Source organism: Pinus tabuliformis, chromosome 4_1, assembly GCF_031772625.1.
Source record: "Pinus tabuliformis cultivar Carrire ecotype Pingquan chromosome 4_1, CPIR1, whole genome shotgun sequence".
Lineage (NCBI taxonomy): Eukaryota > Viridiplantae > Streptophyta > Pinopsida > Pinales > Pinaceae > Pinus > Pinus tabuliformis.
Window position 1 is genome coordinate 436,651,043 of NC_142303.1, and position 7,006 is coordinate 436,658,048.

Genomic DNA, 7,006 nt, shown 5'->3' on the forward strand with positions numbered 1-7,006 from the left:
ATCTGCCACACATACCACAGTCTATACAGTGGAATGCTAAGTAATCTATTTTTGTGGTTAGATAAATGAGCAAGAGGAAGGGTTTTCCTAAGTATGAAGACATGTATGAGTTAGCTACCTGTGTTCGCATCTAAAAGGCCTCCGGGTTCAACAACGCCTTAGCAAGAATAAAAGGCAATAGATTCGGGTTATGGGATTCAATCGGCAATAGAGTTCCCCTTCATCAGGAGAATAAGGAAAGCCTAAGTTCATGGATTGTGGGAAGAATCCATTGTCATGTTCCTAGAGAACATCATAGATAGTCTGTATGGATTGAGGCCATTATTTTGATGTAAAGAGGAAACATGATGTACTTTGCATATTTATGAATGGATCAATTTGTTAATTGAAGCGAACTCGAAGATGTAGCCCATATGAGTGATCTTGTTATCAATTGGCTGAGTATTGCCTATGTCATTTTAGTTCTTTTAAATTTTAGTCTTTAAATACTGATTTTAAACATGAACCTTTAGCACTAATTTCAGATCAATGAGTAAGAGGTTGAAAAGTCCCAACATGTTCAAAGTCCTCCATGTATCCCAACATGTTCAAAGTTCATACCCCAGTAGTTTTGATCATAGTTGAGTAAGTGAAATCTAAAGTTTGAAACCAAATGAGAAGGAACTCGATTTACCAGGTTAACAACTTGAAATCAAAGTCAGATTTAAAAGTGGGAAAAAGGCCTTTATCCTATCCATACACAAAATCAAAGGGCCTAAAGCAAACTGTTGTTTCTCAATTTGGAACAAGGAAAAGCACTAGGCTAGAAAAAGATTGTTTTTGTATCATTGCTTGTTGAAGACAGAATTGGCCTTCACCTTTTTTTGTTTTCTCCAAGGCTCATTGGATGAATAAAACACTGGGTGATGTCATCTCCTGCTGTTTTATTTTGTTGACCTTTAGATTTCAAATTATTCCGAAGAGTATTCACTGGCGGATTAGAAATGGTAGTCGTAAAACAATGATATATTCAAGTAGTCAGTACAAGTATTATTTCCAAGAACAACTTATAGATATCCTCCTTATCTAAGGCAAGTTCAAGATGGTTTTCCATGGCTGTGTTAATCTGGAAAATATTGGTCAGTATTTTATATTATTAATCAGCATTAAAGGAGGCAAATGCAAGCAACAGACAGAAGGAACAAATGGTTGGAGTTATTCCTGTGTAGTGGGAAAATAATTGTTAACATGATAGTAGTTGCACAGAAATACTATTGCAAGAGGGTCTTCTGTAGGTAGTTTCAACATTACAGGTCATCAAGCAGCATCATTTCAACCAGTAAAATGGTATTGTGTACAACTACTTCAGCCTCGAAAAGGTTTTAGAACTTCCACCTTGGCCATGCTCTAATAAGGCGAATGCTACAATAGTATATTGCTACTAAGATTTGAAGGGTTCTATCAGTGTCACGGAGGGGTAATACAGATATTGCATGATGATTTCCAACACTGTTTGAAATAAAAATAGAGAATGTTTGGAAACAGACTTTATGCCAATCCTCCACTCTCAATTCTGGTATGATATAGGAGGTCATGAAAACATGGAAGCTGCAAATTTATGCATTGTTGATTTTTCCAAAAACATATGACCAGAGTTCCTTTGGTCAATGTCCTGTTGTCTTCTATAGGGTGTTTGATGGACATGGAGGAAAAGTTTCTACCCATTTTGTTAATGACAATCTATCCAGGTTCATTGTAGAGAATCTTGATTTTCCTTTAGCACTGGAGAAAGCAATTAGAAATTTTTTTACAGAGACAGACAAACATTTGCTAAGGATTGTTTACTTCACATTGTTCTCTCATCAAGTACAACAACCCTAACTACAATGGTTTCTGGGAGAACTCTACTGGTTGTAAATGTTGGAGACTGTCAAGTTGTGTTGCCTAGGCATGGATGGGCTGTAGAAATGTCAAGGGATCACAGGCCTTGTTGCACAAGATAGAGAAAACATATTCAAGGATTAGGAGGACATGTGGATGATGTTTATTTGAATTGTCAGTTAAATGTCACAAGGGTTTTGGGTGATTGGCATACAAGGTATGAAAGATCTTACTGTTGGTGGTAGGCATTTGAGTGCAGAGCCTGAGGTAAAGAAAACAAAATTGTCAAAAGATGATGAATTTCTTTTCATGTATCTGGGAAGTTTTACAAGCCAAAATGTAGTTGAGTTTGCCAAGCATAAGCAGCAAGAACACAATGATCTGAAAACATGCTGCAAAGATCTTATTGATGAAGCTATAAAAAGTAAAATTGTGGACAATTTTACTATGTTCATGGTTTGCTTCCATTATGAGCCTCCCCCCAAATTATGGAAAATTTTACTATGTTCATGGTTTTCTTCCATTATGAGCCTCCCCCCAAATTGTGGACAATTTTACTATGTTCATGGTTTGCTTCCATTATGAGCCTCCCCTCAATATCATTATCAATAAACCACATATTTTGAAAAAGTATTTCTATAGAAGATTTGTACAGCCTGCAAGGCTTTTCAGATAGCTTGTGTGAAAAACATTATTAGGGGTTGATGTAAATCTAATAAATAAAGGGGAGTGCACTAAAGAATCTAATAATGAATTGTTGTCATTCATGTACAATTCATACCACAAATATTGTGGTTTCATCAATGGCAAAAAAAGCAGACCCAATGCAAACTCCATCTAAAGAGGAAGTTCGAGGGGAAATTGTTCAGAAGAATATCAGTCAACATCAAGGAAATGCACCTGCCAAAATAAATCCTCTCAGAGGCAGAGATCAAATCAAGGCCAAACCTCTACATCAGCTTCTCAGGAAAGAAAAACTACAAGCTTAGTTGATCACTATGACATCTTGTCCCACAAAGATTCCAAACCTTCCCCATAGTTTATTGATTCCAATTTTAAACACATCTGGTGGAAAAGTAAACAAAGGGAAAAGCCAAATATATAGATGGAACAACAATGCTTAGCAAATACAGCTCATTTCTAGAATTTTGCAATTTCCACGCTTTTCAAACTAGAGCCCCTTCAAGTATCTAGGAATTCTAATAACATTAGGCCACCCATCATCTATTGTTTATTGAGAAAGATTAAAAATAAAATGACTACCTGTAGTTCTCAGTGGTTAAACCTGACTAGTAGAGTAGTGCTCATAAAATATGTCTTATCCTCTCTTCCTTTATATCAATGCTCAACTCTTTTACAAAGAGATCAAAAAGTTTCAGACTCAAAGCAGAAAATATAACTCTAAAAAGTTTCATCATTTAACCTGGAACATGATCCAAGCTCTGAAGGACAATGTCAGTCTGGAAATTAAGGACCCTTCTCTCATGAATATTTCCCTTGGTGCAAACATCCTCTCATGGCTTATCTTTGGGACCCACAAATGGTGGAAAGAAACAATAGTCACAAAAATATGTTTTCCCCAGTAGAAAAAGGTCCTGGAATCCTAATAAGCCTCTCCTAGAGGAGCAAGGGTCTCCAATCTTGTGACTATAAAGCAGCAGGACCCCTATTACAGTCTGATCTAAAATGGATTCCAGGTAATAGAAAAATTACAAAAATATGGGAGGATGGTGTAATGGGGAGAACCACTGATGACAAGTTGGCCCTCCAAAATTTTCAAATTTAAGTCAATATTGATGGGTTGGCCCTATCTAAAATCATTCTGGCGCTCAAGGCTCAAATAGGCTCAAATTCCTCTCTCTCTCTCTCTCTCTCTCTCTCTCTCTCTCTCTCTCTCTCTCTCTCTCTCTCTCTCTCTCTCTCTCTATATATATATATATATATATATATATATATATATATATATATATATATATATATATATATACCATTTTATAACAATGTTATATCTTGTCCTCCAATTTGAGCATTGTTCTGAAATTCTCTGAGTTTGGTCTGTTGTGGATGATATTCTTTAAGATCAGAATGCATCTTCTACAAGATTATGTACTATATCATAGTGGAAGTTTGGTTGTCAGCATTTTCCATACCTTGTAGACTTGAACTCTAAATTCAAAATCTGCTCTGGTTACAGGTCTGAGATCTGCAATATTTACTGCATCCTGATCCCTGTTGTACCACAAATTTCCATCACTGATTTACTCACCCAGGCCTCTGTATTCTTCAGATTTGATCCACATTCAAAGACTCCTATGAACAACTTCTACCCTCCACTCCTATGTCTTTTATATTTGCAGCTATTGTAGCTCAGGTACAGTTAGACCAAGATCAAGATGCATTAGGCCTCTACTGCAGACTTTAGATTGTAACAACATGCTACAAGGGGTACCTCAGGATTGCAATTTATAACTATAATTATATATACCAGTCAATAAGAGCTCCTTTACAAAAATTTCATGCACTTGAAGTGTACCCTAGAGCATGAAGCACTAGTGTACCCTAGAGCATGTAAAACTAAAGGTAGTTTGTTGCCTTTTCTTGAGTATGTAAAACTAAAGGTAGTACAAAAAGGATAATTATGTTAACAGTCCTAAATGTGCCTCAAGAAGCCTATGCATCTGCCTTCAAAGTCAAACCTGAGTCAAATGTTACACTAGACAAATGTAGTTGGGAGATTGATCAAAACAACACATGTTAAGAGTAGATTTGATAAAAAAGAGTTGGTTGGATTATACATGTCATAATGAGGGCACACATAACATAGACCTGTTATCTCAGTCATAACAAGGGGAAAACCTGTGGATGAAACTCTCTACAATCCCATTGCAAGAGGAAGTTGATGGAAAAGATTACAGGGTTAGGTTAGACATTAATGAGTAACCTTTGTGAGGTGTGAAAAGGTTGACCAAGACCTTAAATGAGAAACAATAGATCATGTCAATCCAGGAACCAACCTTATGCAGAGTTCAAGTAAGTGAGGATTATCTTACAATCTCAAATTACAATCAATTGGAGACACAAGATGAAGCCCAAGAAGAAACTGGATGACACTTGTCATAATGATATTTACCATGATTAGATTTCTTTCACCATCCTATCATGGTGGATTGATGACAACTATGGTTCTCTTGTGGGTGTTCATGGGTTTGTTTGTTGTCTACTCTTCTGCTCATCTATATAATATGTTCAAGGGCACAGAATGGAAAACAAACACACTGAAGACTGCGTTCATCTTCCCTAGCATTGTTTTCTGGCATTTTCTTTGTCCTCAATGCATTGATCTGGGGTGAAGAGCCCTCTGGTGCCATACCAATTAGGACAATGGCTACTTTGGTATTTTTATGGTTTGTGATATTTGTGTCTTTGTTGGTAGTTACTTTGGCTACAAGAAACCTGTAATTGAAGATCATGTTAAGACAAATAAAATTCCCAGGTAGATTCTAGAGCAGGCATGGTACATGCATCCAGTTTTCTTAGTACTCATTGGAGGCATATTACCCTTTAGTGCACTTTTCATTGAATTATTCTTCATCTTAACATCTATTTGGCTGCATCAATTTTATTACATTTTTGGGTTTCTATTCATTGTCTTTGTTATCCTTATTGTTACTTGTGTAGAGATCACTACTGTCCTCTGCTACTTTCAGTTGTGTAGTGAGGACTACCACTAGTGGTGGAGAGATTATCTAACTTCAGGCTCATCTTCACTTTACCTATTCCTGTATGCTACATTCTACTTCTTCACCAAGATGGAGATTACAAACGTTGTCTCTGGTATTTTGTACTTCGACTACATGACAATTATCCCATATGCTTTCTTTGTATTGACAGGTACAATTGGTTTCTACGCATGCTTCTGGTTTGTACGAACCATTTATGCTTCAGTGAAGATTGACTGAAGTTACTTGTTGTAGCCAAATTTTCCTCAAGGCTCAAATTTTCATTTGAGCAAAATCAAGTGGTAGAATGCTAGATGTGTGTTCTTTGCCCTAGTGTTTAGGAAAATAGAATAAGAATTGTGTTGTGCTAGCAAGAGGAGATATATGAGTGGATATCATGAATATCACGTATTAGTTGGGTATCATGAGTTCATCATGTTAGATATGCATATCAAGGTATTTGCAAACCTATAAAGATGAACAACCAATGAAATTTGAAAAACTATGAGATTGATAAATTAAGGCATGGAGCTATTTTGATGGAGTTTGTCAAGGTATTCTTGGAAAATATTATTGGATACAATCATGTTGTTGCTTTAAAGGCAGTAGTCAAGGTTGATACTAATAATAGAGTAGAGATATTTGCACTTTATTGATGCTAAAAATTGTTGTTGAAAGAGGTATAAAATTTCTTCGGATAAGGGATGATTCCAAGTTCATTGTAGAATGGGAAAATGGTAATTACAGGGTTGCTTCTAGGGCTATGAGTAGATGTATTCAGGAGCTAAAAATGAAGGGCATAAGATTTGATTTGTCCATAGAGCCTCAGACTACTAAGAAGGTGAAAAGTTCCAGTGTGGAAGACCAAATTCATCACTCAGATGGTGCTCTCAGTTCTTCCATCCCTTTACCTTGACAATCACCTTAGACTTCATACTCTACTCATGCAAGTCTATTTCCTATAGCTAGCTAGGCATTACAATGCTCCAATAAGTACTTTCATGGCCTTCTCTGTTTCCAATGCATCACTGGGCATCTATTTGTACTATTCTCAATATCAAATTCAGAACACACCACAGATCTGAGGTCATGAAACAACATGAATTTACTATAACTGGGTGAGTCTATTCTAGGTTTCTAGGCACTTGTGATGATTTCAAAGGCTAAGAAAAAAAGATGCAACTAGAGGATCATTCACTAGAAAATATACTAATAAATCTTGTGTATGGAGAAGTTGTTGTTTGTTTACAATGTATGTAACCACTTCCATTGCATTGACTTAAACCTATATCCCTACTTAAAATAATGCCAACACGTGCTTTCCTCTGTGGTCATAAATACAACAAACAAATTGCAGTTCAATATATGTTTACTTTGCCAATCTTTGCAAGTGTTCAACAACAAAGTTATCCGTAATTAGTTCACTG

At 36.2% G+C, this 7,006-nt stretch overlaps 1 pseudogene; it reads left to right on the forward strand.

Moving 5' to 3' along the window:
- The first annotated feature begins 1,572 nt into the window (after window positions 1–1,572).
- Window positions 1,573–2,445, forward strand: LOC149176184 (putative protein phosphatase 2C 27 pseudogene; annotated as a pseudogene).
- The last annotated feature ends 4,561 nt before the right edge of the window (window positions 2,446–7,006 follow it).